This window comes from Hyla sarda, unplaced genomic scaffold, assembly GCF_029499605.1.
Source record: "Hyla sarda isolate aHylSar1 unplaced genomic scaffold, aHylSar1.hap1 scaffold_1300, whole genome shotgun sequence".
Classification (NCBI taxonomy): domain Eukaryota; kingdom Metazoa; phylum Chordata; class Amphibia; order Anura; family Hylidae; genus Hyla; species Hyla sarda.
The window spans coordinates 22,407-39,970 of record NW_026607924.1 but is presented as its reverse complement, the minus strand read 5'-3'; the positions used below and the strand labels follow the sequence as shown (position 1 = coordinate 39,970).

Sequence of the window (17,564 nt, the reverse complement as noted above, 5' to 3'; positions counted from 1 at the left end):
CCTTTGCAATACCACAGAAGCAATGCATGGTCAATGTACAGCAATGACACACCTGTGTGAACAGCCAGGAGACCCCCCCCCCCCCCCATGTTATGTTACATAGTTACATAGTTAGTACGGTCGAAAAAAGACATATGTCCATCACGTTCAACCAGGGAATTAAGGGGTAGGGGTGTGGCGCGATATTGGGGAAGGGATGAGATTTTATATTTCTTCATAAGCATTAATCTTATTTTGTCAATTAGGAACATTCAGCACCCACCCGCTATCAAGGCAGCTGCCTATCATGTCATGCCCTACCTGCACAGGTGTGCTGGCTACTCAAATGATCCAATTAAGGAGGCCATTTAGTCAGCAGCAGCAGAAGTCCTGTGCCTGGACGCTCCAACAGGGGCCAGACACAAGCAGAAGCAGAAGCAGCAGAAGCAGCAGCAGCACCACCTTTTGTTTTTTGGCTGCAGCAGCAGCAAGGCCCACAGGGCTGGCTAGCTGGCTAGCCAGCAAGCAGGTAGCAATGAAAGTAGGAATCTTTCTTTTTAACCCTGTAAGGGGGTGGTGCACTGTACCCGAAGATACTGCCATATCGGGTCAATGCATAGGGCGACGGAAGCAAGCTTCGAAATCGGCCCCCGTTCTCAAAAATCCATTTAATATATGGTCCCCAGATAGGGGACGTATCAGATATTAAACTGATAAGAACAGATACTACACTTGATCTTAGCCAAAAGGCCGAGAAGCGATAACCGTGAAAGGGGCGGGCCCAACAAGGTCCCCTTCATGGGCACTATCACTGCTTGCTGTCAGGGAGGCTGCCAGACAATTTTCCATGCACACTCTGGGCTGGGGGGCAGTCAACCACCAGTACACACAGCAGAACCTAAACCCATACCATTATTGCTAAGCAGCAAGACAGGGGCCCATTGCACTCCCACGGGGCCTTTTTAAATGCAATCCATAACCCGGATTTGCCAGGAACCCTTCTTACTCCTCCTACTTGCATGTGACACTGGGCTTAGGATCTGCATAGGAAACACACACACAAGCACACACCTACCTTTGTTGCCTGCAGATGCCTCCTTGGCTGTCCCCAAACGGTATCAAACCAACACCCACGGGAAGCTGTAAGCATAGAGGACATGCCTGCACCCCATTGGACTTACCTGTGTGGGTTAAATCCGGGTTATTTGACAACCTATGGCGGTGATGGTTCTGCTCAGGCAGAGCAGTGCTGATGCTCCTCATAAAGCTGTCGCTGCTGTGAAGGTTCTAGGTGACATCACAAATCCCTTTGGTTACATACACAACAAAGCTGGGTTGTTGTTGTTTACACTCTGCAAGGCCTGTGGAAGTGAGTGACATCATAGCACTGTAGTTCTGAGGGTTCAAGATGGATGCAACAATCTCCTGTTGCTTCTATGAAGGCCGTAATAGACGACATCACCAAACAGCTCCATAGTCACATACACAGCAAAGGAGAGATGTTGTTTACACCTAGTGATGTCAGTGGTATTGAGTGACATCACAGCACAGTGCTAAGGCTCCTGGGCCTGGACACAGCAGCGGCTGCAATATCTCAACGGAGAATACGTTTATATCTATATGTGTGTGTGCGCATATATATATATATATATATATATATATATATATATATATATATATATATATATTTCTCCGCCGAAATCACTTTTAAACCCATTTCCACCTTTTTTTCCCTTCTCTTCCTCTTACTTTTTTTTCACGTTTTTTTACGTTTTTCTCCTTTTCGCCTCTTTTCTGGGCGTATTATTCTTCTTTTTCTTCTTTTTTTTCGTCTAATGCATACCCCATCAGTGCAGCAATGCTTATTCAATACCGCCAGCAGATGGAGACACTGGGGGATAATTTTCTAAGGATTTATACTGATTTTTCCTGTCTGAATTTGTCGCACAGAAAGTTGCAGGCCAAATATGTGTGACATTTCTGCGACTTTAGCTTCTAGAGCATTTTTACAACATTATACATAGGTGCTGAATACATAAAAAGCGACTGTTCAGCGACAGACAAGTCGCATCGGCTGAAAGTAGGCCAGAATGTCAGTCCATGTTGGAGCAGGTTTAGATACAGTCTAAAGCATAGATCTCAAAGTCTGTGCACAGAATTTAGCAAGGGCCTCGCACCTTCTGATGCATCAGGTAGGTGCACAATAGCATAGCCTAACCCTCTGTACTTTGGTCTATATTGATGCGGGACATAGACAGCCAGCTGATGACCAATCCATTAGTGCAATGGATGGCTGGAAGCATTTGTCTTTGCCTTTGCAATACCACAGAAGCAATGCATGGTCAATGTACAGCAATGACACACCTGTGTGAACAGCCAGGAGACCCCCCCCCCCCCCCATGTTATGTTACATAGTTACATAGTTAGTACGGTCGAAAAAAGACATATGTCCATCACGTTCAACCAGGGAATTAAGGGGTAGGGGTGTGGCGCGATATTGGGGAAGGGATGAGATTTTATATTTCTTCATAAGCATTAATCTTATTTTGTCAATTAGGAACATTCAGCACCCACCCGCTATCAAGGCAGCTGCCTATCATGTCATGCCCTACCTGCACAGGTGTGCTGGCTACTCAAATGATCCAATTAAGGAGGCCATTTAGTCAGCAGCAGCAGAAGTCCTGTGCCTGGACGCTCCAACAGGGGCCAGACACAAGCAGAAGCAGAAGCAGCAGAAGCAGCAGCAGCACCACCTTTTGTTTTTTGGCTGCAGCAGCAGCAAGGCCCACAGGGCTGGCTAGCTGGCTAGCCAGCAAGCAGGTAGCAATGAAAGTAGGAATCTTTCTTTTTAACCCTGTAAGGGGGTGGTGCACTGTACCCGAAGATACTGCCATATCGGGTCAATGCATAGGGCGACGGAAGCAAGCTTCGAAATCGGCCCCCGTTCTCAAAAATCCATTTAATATATGGTCCCCAGATAGGGGACGTATCAGATATTAAACTGATAAGAACAGATACTACACTTGATCTTAGCCAAAAGGCCGAGAAGCGATAACCGTGAAAGGGGCGGGCCCAACAAGGTCCCCTTCATGGGCACTATCACTGCTTGCTGTCAGGGAGGCTGCCAGACAATTTTCCATGCACACTCTGGGCTGGGGGGCAGTCAACCACCAGTACACACAGCAGAACCTAAACCCATACCATTATTGCTAAGCAGCAAGACAGGGGCCCATTGCACTCCCACGGGGCCTTTTTAAATGCAATCCATAACCCGGATTTGCCAGGAACCCTTCTTACTCCTCCTACTTGCATGTGACACTGGGCTTAGGATCTGCATAGGAAACACACACACAAGCACACACCTACCTTTGTTGCCTGCAGATGCCTCCTTGGCTGTCCCCAAACGGTATCAAACCAACACCCACGGGAAGCTGTAAGCATAGAGGACATGCCTGCACCCCATTGGACTTACCTGTGTGGGTTAAATCCGGGTTATTTGACAACCTATGGCGGTGATGGTTCTGCTCAGGCAGAGCAGTGCTGATGCTCCTCATAAAGCTGTCGCTGCTGTGAAGGTTCTAGGTGACATCACAAATCCCTTTGGTTACATACACAACAAAGCTGGGTTGTTGTTGTTTACACTCTGCAAGGCCTGTGGAAGTGAGTGACATCATAGCACTGTAGTTCTGAGGGTTCAAGATGGATGCAACAATCTCCTGTTGCTTCTATGAAGGCCGTAATAGACGACATCACCAAACAGCTCCATAGTCACATACACAGCAAAGGAGAGATGTTGTTTACACCTAGTGATGTCAGTGGTATTGAGTGACATCACAGCACAGTGCTAAGGCTCCTGGGCCTGGACACAGCAGCGGCTGCAATATCTCAACGGAGAATACGTTTATATCTATATGTGTGTGTGCGCATATATATATATATATATATATATATATATATATATATATATATATATATATATATTTCTCCGCCGAAATCACTTTTAAACCCATTTCCACCTTTTTTTCCCTTCTCTTCCTCTTACTTTTTTTTCACGTTTTTTTACGTTTTTCTCCTTTTCGCCTCTTTTCTGGGCGTATTATTCTTCTTTTTCTTCTTTTTTTTCGTCTAATGCATACCCCATCAGTGCAGCAATGCTTATTCAATACCGCCAGCAGATGGAGACACTGGGGGATAATTTTCTAAGGATTTATACTGATTTTTCCTGTCTGAATTTGTCGCACAGAAAGTTGCAGGCCAAATATGTGTGACATTTCTGCGACTTTAGCTTCTAGAGCATTTTTACAACATTATACATAGGTGCTGAATACATAAAAAGCGACTGTTCAGCGACAGACAAGTCGCATCGGCTGAAAGTAGGCCAGAATGTCAGTCCATGTTGGAGCAGGTTTAGATACAGTCTAAAGCATAGATCTCAAAGTCTGTGCACAGAATTTAGCAAGGGCCTCGCACCTTCTGATGCATCAGGTAGGTGCACAATAGCATAGCCTAACCCTCTGTACTTTGGTCTATATTGATGCGGGACATAGACAGCCAGCTGATGACCAATCCATTAGTGCAATGGATGGCTGGAAGCATTTGTCTTTGCCTTTGCAATACCACAGAAGCAATGCATGGTCAATGTACAGCAATGACACACCTGTGTGAACAGCCAGGAGACCCCCCCCCCCCCCCATGTTATGTTACATAGTTACATAGTTAGTACGGTCGAAAAAAGACATATGTCCATCACGTTCAACCAGGGAATTAAGGGGTAGGGGTGTGGCGCGATATTGGGGAAGGGATGAGATTTTATATTTCTTCATAAGCATTAATCTTATTTTGTCAATTAGGAACATTCAGCACCCACCCGCTATCAAGGCAGCTGCCTATCATGTCATGCCCTACCTGCACAGGTGTGCTGGCTACTCAAATGATCCAATTAAGGAGGCCATTTAGTCAGCAGCAGCAGAAGTCCTGTGCCTGGACGCTCCAACAGGGGCCAGACACAAGCAGAAGCAGAAGCAGCAGAAGCAGCAGCAGCACCACCTTTTGTTTTTTGGCTGCAGCAGCAGCAAGGCCCACAGGGCTGGCTAGCTGGCTAGCCAGCAAGCAGGTAGCAATGAAAGTAGGAATCTTTCTTTTTAACCCTGTAAGGGGGTGGTGCACTGTACCCGAAGATACTGCCATATCGGGTCAATGCATAGGGCGACGGAAGCAAGCTTCGAAATCGGCCCCCGTTCTCAAAAATCCATTTAATATATGGTCCCCAGATAGGGGACGTATCAGATATTAAACTGATAAGAACAGATACTACACTTGATCTTAGCCAAAAGGCCGAGAAGCGATAACCGTGAAAGGGGCGGGCCCAACAAGGTCCCCTTCATGGGCACTATCACTGCTTGCTGTCAGGGAGGCTGCCAGACAATTTTCCATGCACACTCTGGGCTGGGGGGCAGTCAACCACCAGTACACACAGCAGAACCTAAACCCATACCATTATTGCTAAGCAGCAAGACAGGGGCCCATTGCACTCCCACGGGGCCTTTTTAAATGCAATCCATAACCCGGATTTGCCAGGAACCCTTCTTACTCCTCCTACTTGCATGTGACACTGGGCTTAGGATCTGCATAGGAAACACACACACAAGCACACACCTACCTTTGTTGCCTGCAGATGCCTCCTTGGCTGTCCCCAAACGGTATCAAACCAACACCCACGGGAAGCTGTAAGCATAGAGGACATGCCTGCACCCCATTGGACTTACCTGTGTGGGTTAAATCCGGGTTATTTGACAACCTATGGCGGTGATGGTTCTGCTCAGGCAGAGCAGTGCTGATGCTCCTCATAAAGCTGTCGCTGCTGTGAAGGTTCTAGGTGACATCACAAATCCCTTTGGTTACATACACAACAAAGCTGGGTTGTTGTTGTTTACACTCTGCAAGGCCTGTGGAAGTGAGTGACATCATAGCACTGTAGTTCTGAGGGTTCAAGATGGATGCAACAATCTCCTGTTGCTTCTATGAAGGCCGTAATAGACGACATCACCAAACAGCTCCATAGTCACATACACAGCAAAGGAGAGATGTTGTTTACACCTAGTGATGTCAGTGGTATTGAGTGACATCACAGCACAGTGCTAAGGCTCCTGGGCCTGGACACAGCAGCGGCTGCAATATCTCAACGGAGAATACGTTTATATCTATATGTGTGTGTGCGCATATATATATATATATATATATATATATATATATATATATATATATATATATATATTTCTCCGCCGAAATCACTTTTAAACCCATTTCCACCTTTTTTTCCCTTCTCTTCCTCTTACTTTTTTTTCACGTTTTTTTACGTTTTTCTCCTTTTCGCCTCTTTTCTGGGCGTATTATTCTTCTTTTTCTTCTTTTTTTTCGTCTAATGCATACCCCATCAGTGCAGCAATGCTTATTCAATACCGCCAGCAGATGGAGACACTGGGGGATAATTTTCTAAGGATTTATACTGATTTTTCCTGTCTGAATTTGTCGCACAGAAAGTTGCAGGCCAAATATGTGTGACATTTCTGCGACTTTAGCTTCTAGAGCATTTTTACAACATTATACATAGGTGCTGAATACATAAAAAGCGACTGTTCAGCGACAGACAAGTCGCATCGGCTGAAAGTAGGCCAGAATGTCAGTCCATGTTGGAGCAGGTTTAGATACAGTCTAAAGCATAGATCTCAAAGTCTGTGCACAGAATTTAGCAAGGGCCTCGCACCTTCTGATGCATCAGGTAGGTGCACAATAGCATAGCCTAACCCTCTGTACTTTGGTCTATATTGATGCGGGACATAGACAGCCAGCTGATGACCAATCCATTAGTGCAATGGATGGCTGGAAGCATTTGTCTTTGCCTTTGCAATACCACAGAAGCAATGCATGGTCAATGTACAGCAATGACACACCTGTGTGAACAGCCAGGAGACCCCCCCCCCCCCCATGTTATGTTACATAGTTACATAGTTAGTACGGTCGAAAAAAGACATATGTCCATCACGTTCAACCAGGGAATTAAGGGGTAGGGGTGTGGCGCGATATTGGGGAAGGGATGAGATTTTATATTTCTTCATAAGCATTAATCTTATTTTGTCAATTAGGAACATTCAGCACCCACCCGCTATCAAGGCAGCTGCCTATCATGTCATGCCCTACCTGCACAGGTGTGCTGGCTACTCAAATGATCCAATTAAGGAGGCCATTTAGTCAGCAGCAGCAGAAGTCCTGTGCCTGGACGCTCCAACAGGGGCCAGACACAAGCAGAAGCAGAAGCAGCAGAAGCAGCAGCAGCACCACCTTTTGTTTTTTGGCTGCAGCAGCAGCAAGGCCCACAGGGCTGGCTAGCTGGCTAGCCAGCAAGCAGGTAGCAATGAAAGTAGGAATCTTTCTTTTTAACCCTGTAAGGGGGTGGTGCACTGTACCCGAAGATACTGCCATATCGGGTCAATGCATAGGGCGACGGAAGCAAGCTTCGAAATCGGCCCCCGTTCTCAAAAATCCATTTAATATATGGTCCCCAGATAGGGGACGTATCAGATATTAAACTGATAAGAACAGATACTACACTTGATCTTAGCCAAAAGGCCGAGAAGCGATAACCGTGAAAGGGGCGGGCCCAACAAGGTCCCCTTCATGGGCACTATCACTGCTTGCTGTCAGGGAGGCTGCCAGACAATTTTCCATGCACACTCTGGGCTGGGGGGCAGTCAACCACCAGTACACACAGCAGAACCTAAACCCATACCATTATTGCTAAGCAGCAAGACAGGGGCCCATTGCACTCCCACGGGGCCTTTTTAAATGCAATCCATAACCCGGATTTGCCAGGAACCCTTCTTACTCCTCCTACTTGCATGTGACACTGGGCTTAGGATCTGCATAGGAAACACACACACAAGCACACACCTACCTTTGTTGCCTGCAGATGCCTCCTTGGCTGTCCCCAAACGGTATCAAACCAACACCCACGGGAAGCTGTAAGCATAGAGGACATGCCTGCACCCCATTGGACTTACCTGTGTGGGTTAAATCCGGGTTATTTGACAACCTATGGCGGTGATGGTTCTGCTCAGGCAGAGCAGTGCTGATGCTCCTCATAAAGCTGTCGCTGCTGTGAAGGTTCTAGGTGACATCACAAATCCCTTTGGTTACATACACAACAAAGCTGGGTTGTTGTTGTTTACACTCTGCAAGGCCTGTGGAAGTGAGTGACATCATAGCACTGTAGTTCTGAGGGTTCAAGATGGATGCAACAATCTCCTGTTGCTTCTATGAAGGCCGTAATAGACGACATCACCAAACAGCTCCATAGTCACATACACAGCAAAGGAGAGATGTTGTTTACACCTAGTGATGTCAGTGGTATTGAGTGACATCACAGCACAGTGCTAAGGCTCCTGGGCCTGGACACAGCAGCGGCTGCAATATCTCAACGGAGAATACGTTTATATCTATATGTGTGTGTGCGCATATATATATATATATATATATATATATATATATATATATATATATATATATATATATATTTCTCCGCCGAAATCACTTTTAAACCCATTTCCACCTTTTTTTCCCTTCTCTTCCTCTTACTTTTTTTTCACGTTTTTTTACGTTTTTCTCCTTTTCGCCTCTTTTCTGGGCGTATTATTCTTCTTTTTCTTCTTTTTTTTCGTCTAATGCATACCCCATCAGTGCAGCAATGCTTATTCAATACCGCCAGCAGATGGAGACACTGGGGGATAATTTTCTAAGGATTTATACTGATTTTTCCTGTCTGAATTTGTCGCACAGAAAGTTGCAGGCCAAATATGTGTGACATTTCTGCGACTTTAGCTTCTAGAGCATTTTTACAACATTATACATAGGTGCTGAATACATAAAAAGCGACTGTTCAGCGACAGACAAGTCGCATCGGCTGAAAGTAGGCCAGAATGTCAGTCCATGTTGGAGCAGGTTTAGATACAGTCTAAAGCATAGATCTCAAAGTCTGTGCACAGAATTTAGCAAGGGCCTCGCACCTTCTGATGCATCAGGTAGGTGCACAATAGCATAGCCTAACCCTCTGTACTTTGGTCTATATTGATGCGGGACATAGACAGCCAGCTGATGACCAATCCATTAGTGCAATGGATGGCTGGAAGCATTTGTCTTTGCCTTTGCAATACCACAGAAGCAATGCATGGTCAATGTACAGCAATGACACACCTGTGTGAACAGCCAGGAGACCCCCCCCCCCCCCCATGTTATGTTACATAGTTACATAGTTAGTACGGTCGAAAAAAGACATATGTCCATCACGTTCAAACCAGGGAATTAAGGGGTAGGGGTGTGGCGCGATATTGGGGAAGGGATGAGATTTTATATTTCTTCATAAGCATTAATCTTATTTTGTCAATTAGGAACATTCAGCACCCACCCGCTATCAAGGCAGCTGCCTATCATGTCATGCCCTACCTGCACAGGTGTGCTGGCTACTCAAATGATCCAATTAAGGAGGCCATTTAGTCAGCAGCAGCAGAAGTCCTGTGCCTGGACGCTCCAACAGGGGCCAGACACAAGCAGAAGCAGAAGCAGCAGAAGCAGCAGCAGCACCACCTTTTGTTTTTTGGCTGCAGCAGCAGCAAGGCCCACAGGCTGGCTAGCTGGCTAGCCAGCAAGCAGGTAGCAATGAAAGTAGGAATCTTTCTTTTTAACCCTGTAAGGGGGTGGTGCACTGTACCCGAAGATACTGCCATATCGGGTCAATGCATAGGGCGACGGAAGCAAGCTTCGAAATCGGCCCCCGTTCTCAAAAATCCATTTAATATATGGTCCCCAGATAGGGGACGTATCAGATATTAAACTGATAAGAACAGATACTACACTTGATCTTAGCCAAAAGGCCGAGAAGCGATAACCGTGAAAGGGGCGGGCCCAACAAGGTCCCCTGCCCAACAAGGTCCCCTTCATGGGCACTATCACTGCTTGCTGTCAGGGAGGCTGCCAGACAATTTTCCATGCACACTCTGGGCTGGGGGGCAGTCAACCACCAGTACACACAGCAGAACCTAAACCCATACCATTATTGCTAAGCAGCAAGACAGGGGCCCATTGCACTCCCACGGGGCCTTTTTAAATGCAATCCATAACCCGGATTTGCCAGGAACCCTTCTTACTCCTCCTACTTGCATGTGACACTGGGCTTAGGATCTGCATAGGAAACACACACACAAGCACACACCTACCTTTGTTGCCTGCAGATGCCTCCTTGGCTGTCCCCAAACGGTATCAAACCAACACCCACGGGAAGCTGTAAGCATAGAGGACATGCCTGCACCCCATTGGACTTACCTGTGTGGGTTAAATCCGGGTTATTTGACAACCTATGGCGGTGATGGTTCTGCTCAGGCAGAGCAGTGCTGATGCTCCTCATAAAGCTGTCGCTGCTGTGAAGGTTCTAGGTGACATCACAAATCCCTTTGGTTACATACACAACAAAGCTGGGTTGTTGTTGTTTACACTCTGCAAGGCCTGTGGAAGTGAGTGACATCATAGCACTGTAGTTCTGAGGGTTCAAGATGGATGCAACAATCTCCTGTTGCTTCTATGAAGGCCGTAATAGACGACATCACCAAACAGCTCCATAGTCACATACACAGCAAAGGAGAGATGTTGTTTACACCTAGTGATGTCAGTGGTATTGAGTGACATCACAGCACAGTGCTAAGGCTCCTGGGCCTGGACACAGCAGCGGCTGCAATATCTCAACGGAGAATACGTTTATATCTATGTGTGTGTGTGCGCATATATATATATATATATATATATATATATATATATATATATATATCTCCGCCGAAATCACTTTTAAACCCATTTCCACCTTTTTTTCCCTTCTCTTCCTCTTACTTTTTTTTCACGTTTTTTTACGTTTTTCTCCTTTTCGCCTCTTTTCTGGGCGTATTATTCTTCTTTTTCTTCTTTTTTTTCGTCTAATGCATACCCCATCAGTGCAGCAATGCTTATTCAATACCGCCAGCAGATGGAGACACTGGGGGATAATTTTCTAAGGATTTATACTGATTTTTCCTGTCTGAATTTGTCGCACAGAAAGTTGCAGGCCAAATATGTGTGACATTTCTGCGACTTTAGCTTCTAGAGCATTTTTACAACATTATACATAGGTGCTGAATACATAAAAAGCGACTGTTCAGCGACAGACAAGTCGCATCGGCTGAAAGTAGGCCAGAATGTCAGTCCATGTTGGAGCAGGTTTAGATACAGTCTAAAGCATAGATCTCAAAGTCTGTGCACAGAATTTAGCAAGGGCCTCGCACCTTCTGATGCATCAGGTAGGTGCACAATAGCATAGCCTAACCCTCTGTACTTTGGTCTATATTGATGCGGGACATAGACAGCCAGCTGATGACCAATCCATTAGTGCAATGGATGGCTGGAAGCATTTGTCTTTGCCTTTGCAATACCACAGAAGCAATGCATGGTCAATGTACAGCAATGACACACCTGTGTGAACAGCCAGGAGACCCCCCCCCCCCATGTTATGTTACATAGTTACATAGTTAGTCACGGTCGAAAAAAGACATATGTCCATCACGTTCAACCAGGGAATTAAGGGGTAGGGGTGTGGCGCGATATTGGGGAAGGGATGAGATTTTATATTTCTTCATAAGCATTAATCTTATTTTGTCAATTAGGAACATTCAGCACCCACCCGCTATCAAGGCAGCTGCCTATCATGTCATGCCCTACCTGCACAGGTGTGCTGGCTACTCAAATGATCCAATTAAGGAGGCCATTTAGTCAGCAGCAGCAGAAGTCCTGTGCCTGGACGCTCCAACAGGGGCCAGACACAAGCAGAAGCAGAAGCAGCAGAAGCAGCAGCAGCACCACCTTTTGTTTTTTGGCTGCAGCAGCAGCAAGGCCCACAGGGCTGGCTAGCTGGCTAGCCAGCAAGCAGGTAGCAATGAAAGTAGGAATCTTTCTTTTTAACCCTGTAAGGGGGTGGTGCACTGTACCCGAAGATACTGCCATATCGGGTCAATGCATAGGGCGACGGAAGCAAGCTTCGAAATCGGCCCCCGTTCTCAAAAATCCATTTAATATATGGTCCCCAGATAGGGGACGTATCAGATATTAAACTGATAAGAACAGATACTACACTTGATCTTAGCCAAAAGGCCGAGAAGCGATAACCGTGAAAGGGGCGGGCCCAACAAGGTCCCCTTCATGGGCACTATCACTGCTTGCTGTCAGGGAGGCTGCCAGACAATTTTCCATGCACACTCTGGGCTGGGGGGCAGTCAACCACCAGTACACACAGCAGAACCTAAACCCATACCATTATTGCTAAGCAGCAAGACAGGGGCCCATTGCACTCCCACGGGGCCTTTTTAAATGCAATCCATAACCCGGATTTGCCAGGAACCCTTCTTACTCCTCCTACTTGCATGTGACACTGGGCTTAGGATCTGCATAGGAAACACACACACAAGCACACACCTACCTTTGTTGCCTGCAGATGCCTCCTTGGCTGTCCCCAAACGGTATCAAACCAACACCCACGGGAAGCTGTAAGCATAGAGGACATGCCTGCACCCCATTGGACTTACCTGTGTGGGTTAAATCCGGGTTATTTGACAACCTATGGCGGTGATGGTTCTGCTCAGGCAGAGCAGTGCTGATGCTCCTCATAAAGCTGTCGCTGCTGTGAAGGTTCTAGGTGACATCACAAATCCCTTTGGTTACATACACAACAAAGCTGGGTTGTTGTTGTTTACACTCTGCAAGGCCTGTGGAAGTGAGTGACATCATAGCACTGTAGTTCTGAGGGTTCAAGATGGATGCAACAATCTCCTGTTGCTTCTATGAAGGCCGTAATAGACGACATCACCAAACAGCTCCATAGTCACATACACAGCAAAGGAGAGATGTTGTTTACACCTAGTGATGTCAGTGGTATTGAGTGACATCACAGCACAGTGCTAAGGCTCCTGGGCCTGGACACAGCAGCGGCTGCAATATCTCAACGGAGAATACGTTTATATCTATGTGTGTGTGTGCGCATATATATATATATATATATATATATATATATATATATATATATATATTCTCCGCCGAAATCACTTTTAAACCCATTTCCACCTTTTTTTCCCTTCTCTTCCTCTTACTTTTTTTCACGTTTTTTTACGTTTTTCTCCTTTTCGCCTCTTTTCTGGGCGTATTATTCTTCTTTTTCTTCTTTTTTTTCGTCTAATGCATACCCCATCAGTGCAGCAATGCTTATTCAATACCGCCAGCAGATGGAGACACTGGGGGATAATTTTCTAAGGATTTATACTGATTTTTCCTGTCTGAATTTGTCGCACAGAAAGTTGCAGGCCAAATATGTGTGACATTTCTGCGACTTTAGCTTCTAGAGCATTTTTACAACATTATACATAGGTGCTGAATACATAAAAAGCGACTGTTCAGCGACAGACAAGTCGCATCGGCTGAAAGTAGGCCAGAATGTCAGTCCATGTTGGAGCAGGTTTAGATACAGTCTAAAGCATAGATCTCAAAGTCTGTGCACAGAATTTAGCAAGGGCCTCGCACCTTCTGATGCATCAGGTAGGTGCACAATAGCATAGCCTAACCCTCTGTACTTTGGTCTATATTGATGCGGGACATAGACAGCCAGCTGATGACCAATCCATTAGTGCAATGGATGGCTGGAAGCATTTGTCTTTGCCTTTGCAATACCACAGAAGCAATGCATGGTCAATGTACAGCAATGACACACCTGTGTGAACAGCCAGGAGACCCCCCCCCCCATGTTATGTTACATAGTTACATAGTTAGTACGGTCGAAAAAAGACATATGTCCATCACGTTCAACCAGGGAATTAAGGGGTAGGGGTGTGGCGCGATATTGGGGAAGGGATGAGATTTTATATTTCTTCATAAGCATTAATCTTATTTTGTCAATTAGGAACATTCAGCACCCACCCGCTATCAAGGCAGCTGCCTATCATGTCATGCCCTACCTGCACAGGTGTGCTGGCTACTCAAATGATCCAATTAAGGAGGCCATTTAGTCAGCAGCAGCAGAAGTCCTGTGCCTGGACGCTCCAACAGGGGCCAGACACAAGCAGAAGCAGAAGCAGCAGAAGCAGCAGCAGCACCACCTTTTGTTTTTTGGCTGCAGCAGCAGCAAGGCCCACAGGGCTGGCTAGCTGGCTAGCCAGCAAGCAGGTAGCAATGAAAGTAGGAATCTTTCTTTTTAACCCTGTAAGGGGGTGGTGCACTGTACCCGAAGATACTGCCATATCGGGTCAATGCATAGGGCGACGGAAGCAAGCTTCGAAATCGGCCCCCGTTCTCAAAAATCCATTTAATATATGGTCCCCAGATAGGGGACGTATCAGATATTAAACTGATAAGAACAGATACTACACTTGATCTTAGCCAAAAGGCCGAGAAGCGATAACCGTGAAAGGGGCGGGCCCAACAAGGTCCCCTTCATGGGCACTATCACTGCTTGCTGTCAGGGAGGCTGCCAGACAATTTTCCATGCACACTCTGGGCTGGGGGGCAGTCAACCACCAGTACACACAGCAGAACCTAAACCCATACCATTATTGCTAAGCAGCAAGACAGGGGCCCATTGCACTCCCACGGGGCCTTTTTAAATGCAATCCATAACCCGGATTTGCCAGGAACCCTTCTTACTCCTCCTACTTGCATGTGACACTGGGCTTAGGATCTGCATAGGAAACACACACACAAGCACACACCTACCTTTGTTGCCTGCAGATGCCTCCTTGGCTGTCCCCAAACGGTATCAAACCAACACCCACGGGAAGCTGTAAGCATAGAGGACATGCCTGCACCCCATTGGACTTACCTGTGTGGGTTAAATCCGGGTTATTTGACAACCTATGGCGGTGATGGTTCTGCTCAGGCAGAGCAGTGCTGATGCTCCTCATAAAGCTGTCGCTGCTGTGAAGGTTCTAGGTGACATCACAAATCCCTTTGGTTACATACACAACAAAGCTGGGTTGTTGTTGTTTACACTCTGCAAGGCCTGTGGAAGTGAGTGACATCATAGCACTGTAGTTCTGAGGGTTCAAGATGGATGCAACAATCTCCTGTTGCTTCTATGAAGGCCGTAATAGACGACATCACCAAACAGCTCCATAGTCACATACACAGCAAAGGAGAGATGTTGTTTACACCTAGTGATGTCAGTGGTATTGAGTGACATCACAGCACAGTGCTAAGGCTCCTGGGCCTGGACACAGCAGCGGCTGCAATATCTCAACGGAGAATACGTTTATATCTATGTGTGTGTGTGCGCATATATATATATATATATATATATATATATATATATATTTCTCCGCCGAAATCACTTTTAAACCCATTTCCACCTTTTTTTCCCTTCTCTTCCTCTTACTTTTTTTTCACGTTTTTTTACGTTTTTCTCCTTTTCGCCTCTTTTCTGGGCGTATTATTCTTCTTTTTCTTCTTTTTTTTCGTCTAATGCATACCCCATCAGTGCAGCAATGCTTATTCAATACCGCCAGCAGATGGAGACACTGGGGGATAATTTTCTAAGGATTTATACTGATTTTTCCTGTCTGAATTTGTCGCACAGAAAGTTGCAGGCCAAATATGTGTGACATTTCTGCGACTTTAGCTTCTAGAGCATTTTTACAACATTATACATAGGTGCTGAATACATAAAAAGCGACTGTTCAGCGACAGACAAGTCGCATCGGCTGAAAGTAGGCCAGAATGTCAGTCCATGTTGGAGCAGGTTTAGATACAGTCTAAAGCATAGATCTCAAAGTCTGTGCACAGAATTTAGCAAGGGCCTCGCACCTTCTGATGCATCAGGTAGGTGCACAATAGCATAGCCTAACCCTCTGTACTTTGGTCTATATTGATGCGGGACATAGACAGCCAGCTGATGACCAATCCATTAGTGCAATGGATGGCTGGAAGCATTTGTCTTTGCCTTTGCAATACCACAGAAGCAATGCATGGTCAATGTACAGCAATGACACACCTGTGTGAACAGCCAGGAGACCCCCCCCCCCATGTTATGTTACATAGTTACATAGTTAGTACGGTCGAAAAAAGACATATGTCCATCACGTTCAACCAGGGAATTAAGGGGTAGGGGTGTGGCGCGATATTGGGGAAGGGATGAGATTTTATATTTCTTCATAAGCATTAATCTTATTTTGTCAATTAGGAACATTCAGCACCCACCCGCTATCAAGGCAGCTGCCTATCATGTCATGCCCTACCTGCACAGGTGTGCTGGCTACTCAAATGATCCAATTAAGGAGGCCATTTAGTCAGCAGCAGCAGAAGTCCTGTGCCTGGACGCTCCAACAGGGGCCAGACACAAGCAGAAGCAGAAGCAGCAGAAGCAGCAGCAGCACCACCTTTTGTTTTTTGGCTGCAGCAGCAGCAAGGCCCACAGGGCTGGCTAGCTGGCTAGCCAGCAAGCAGGTAGCAATGAAAGTAGGAATCTTTCTTTTTAACCCTGTAAGGGGGTGGTGCACTGTACCCGAAGATACTGCCATATCGGGTCAATGCATAGGGCGACGGAAGCAAGCTTCGAAATCGGCCCCCGTTCTCAAAAATCCATTTAATATATGGTCCCCAGATAGGGGACGTATCAGATATTAAACTGATAAGAACAGATTTTTTTTTAAGTTAGCCCTCAGAACTCACTCAGAGTTCCAAGATCTTATTTGGAACTCAATTTTGTGTTCATCATCAGGTAACATGTTTTTATTTCTTTTCTTAAACACTAATGAAACAAAATAGAACATTTAAAAACAAAATAAGAAACAACATAAAATAGCAAAACCAAACATTACTTTCTAATTAAGCAAAACCAAATTAGAAGGTCATCCCCTTCCTCCATGCAAACACCATTAGAAAGTCTATCAGTCCTCGACTGATATTGCCATTTGCTATATCTTTCTTAACTTGAGACGCTAACCAGCCTGGAATTTTATACGTTTCAACAAAACGGTTCATGTCTGCCTTGAAAGAAAAATAGACTTTATCCCGAGCTTCTTCCTCCCGGTTCTTCAAGCCTATCTTTAGATCCATCATATCTTTGTCAAACGTTTTTCTTTCTGCTTCCGACAAATTTTCCAACAAACCACCAAGCACACCAAAATACTGCACTGGCACATACACTTCCTCCTCTCTCTTCTTCTTCTGCTCTGTAGGTCTTCTAGTTGGAACCTGCTCCACTTCTGGTTCTTTCACTTCAGCTGGTTCCTCTCTGCTTCTTTTTACAGCTTCCTTTTTCTCTGAATTTTTCTCAGACTTTTTCTTAGGACACGAGCCAAGCAGATGGCCCTCCTCACCACACAGATGGCATTTCCGTTTCTTTTGACAATTTTCCACGTCGTGACCCTCCTCTTGACACTTGAAACACCACAAAAACGTGCAATCCTCCTTTCTGTGACCGTACTGTTTACATTTGCGGCAAAAATCTTGCATGCCAGAAAAATACAGATCCCCGTTCA

The 17,564-nt window shown here is 45.8% G+C and overlaps 8 non-coding genes across 8 annotated transcripts; all 8 read right to left on the bottom strand.

Moving 5' to 3' along the window:
• Positions 1 to 550: 550 nt before the first annotated feature.
• LOC130304981 (U2 spliceosomal RNA) lies at positions 551 to 741 on the bottom strand. The gene has a single exon (XR_008854667.1). It is a non-coding gene; the product is annotated as a U2 spliceosomal RNA (small nuclear RNA).
• Positions 742 to 2,841: 2,100 nt separating this feature from the next.
• On the bottom strand, positions 2,842 to 3,032 carry LOC130304980 (U2 spliceosomal RNA). Its single transcript, XR_008854666.1, has one exon. It is a non-coding gene; the product is annotated as a U2 spliceosomal RNA (small nuclear RNA).
• Positions 3,033 to 5,134: 2,102 nt separating this feature from the next.
• On the bottom strand, positions 5,135 to 5,325 carry LOC130304979 (U2 spliceosomal RNA). The gene has a single exon (XR_008854665.1). It is a non-coding gene; the product is annotated as a U2 spliceosomal RNA (small nuclear RNA).
• A 2,101-nt stretch (positions 5,326 to 7,426) lies between these two features.
• On the bottom strand, positions 7,427 to 7,617 carry LOC130304978 (U2 spliceosomal RNA). The gene has a single exon (XR_008854664.1). It is a non-coding gene; the product is annotated as a U2 spliceosomal RNA (small nuclear RNA).
• Positions 7,618 to 9,723: 2,106 nt separating this feature from the next.
• On the bottom strand, positions 9,724 to 9,914 carry LOC130304977 (U2 spliceosomal RNA). The gene has a single exon (XR_008854663.1). It is a non-coding gene; the product is annotated as a U2 spliceosomal RNA (small nuclear RNA).
• Positions 9,915 to 12,019: 2,105 nt separating this feature from the next.
• On the bottom strand, positions 12,020 to 12,210 carry LOC130304976 (U2 spliceosomal RNA). The gene has a single exon (XR_008854662.1). It is a non-coding gene; the product is annotated as a U2 spliceosomal RNA (small nuclear RNA).
• A 2,088-nt stretch (positions 12,211 to 14,298) lies between these two features.
• On the bottom strand, positions 14,299 to 14,489 carry LOC130304975 (U2 spliceosomal RNA). The gene has a single exon (XR_008854661.1). It is a non-coding gene; the product is annotated as a U2 spliceosomal RNA (small nuclear RNA).
• A 2,080-nt stretch (positions 14,490 to 16,569) lies between these two features.
• Positions 16,570 to 16,760, bottom strand: LOC130305014 (U2 spliceosomal RNA). The gene has a single exon (XR_008854698.1). It is a non-coding gene; the product is annotated as a U2 spliceosomal RNA (small nuclear RNA).
• Between the last annotated feature and the right edge of the window lie 804 nt (positions 16,761 to 17,564).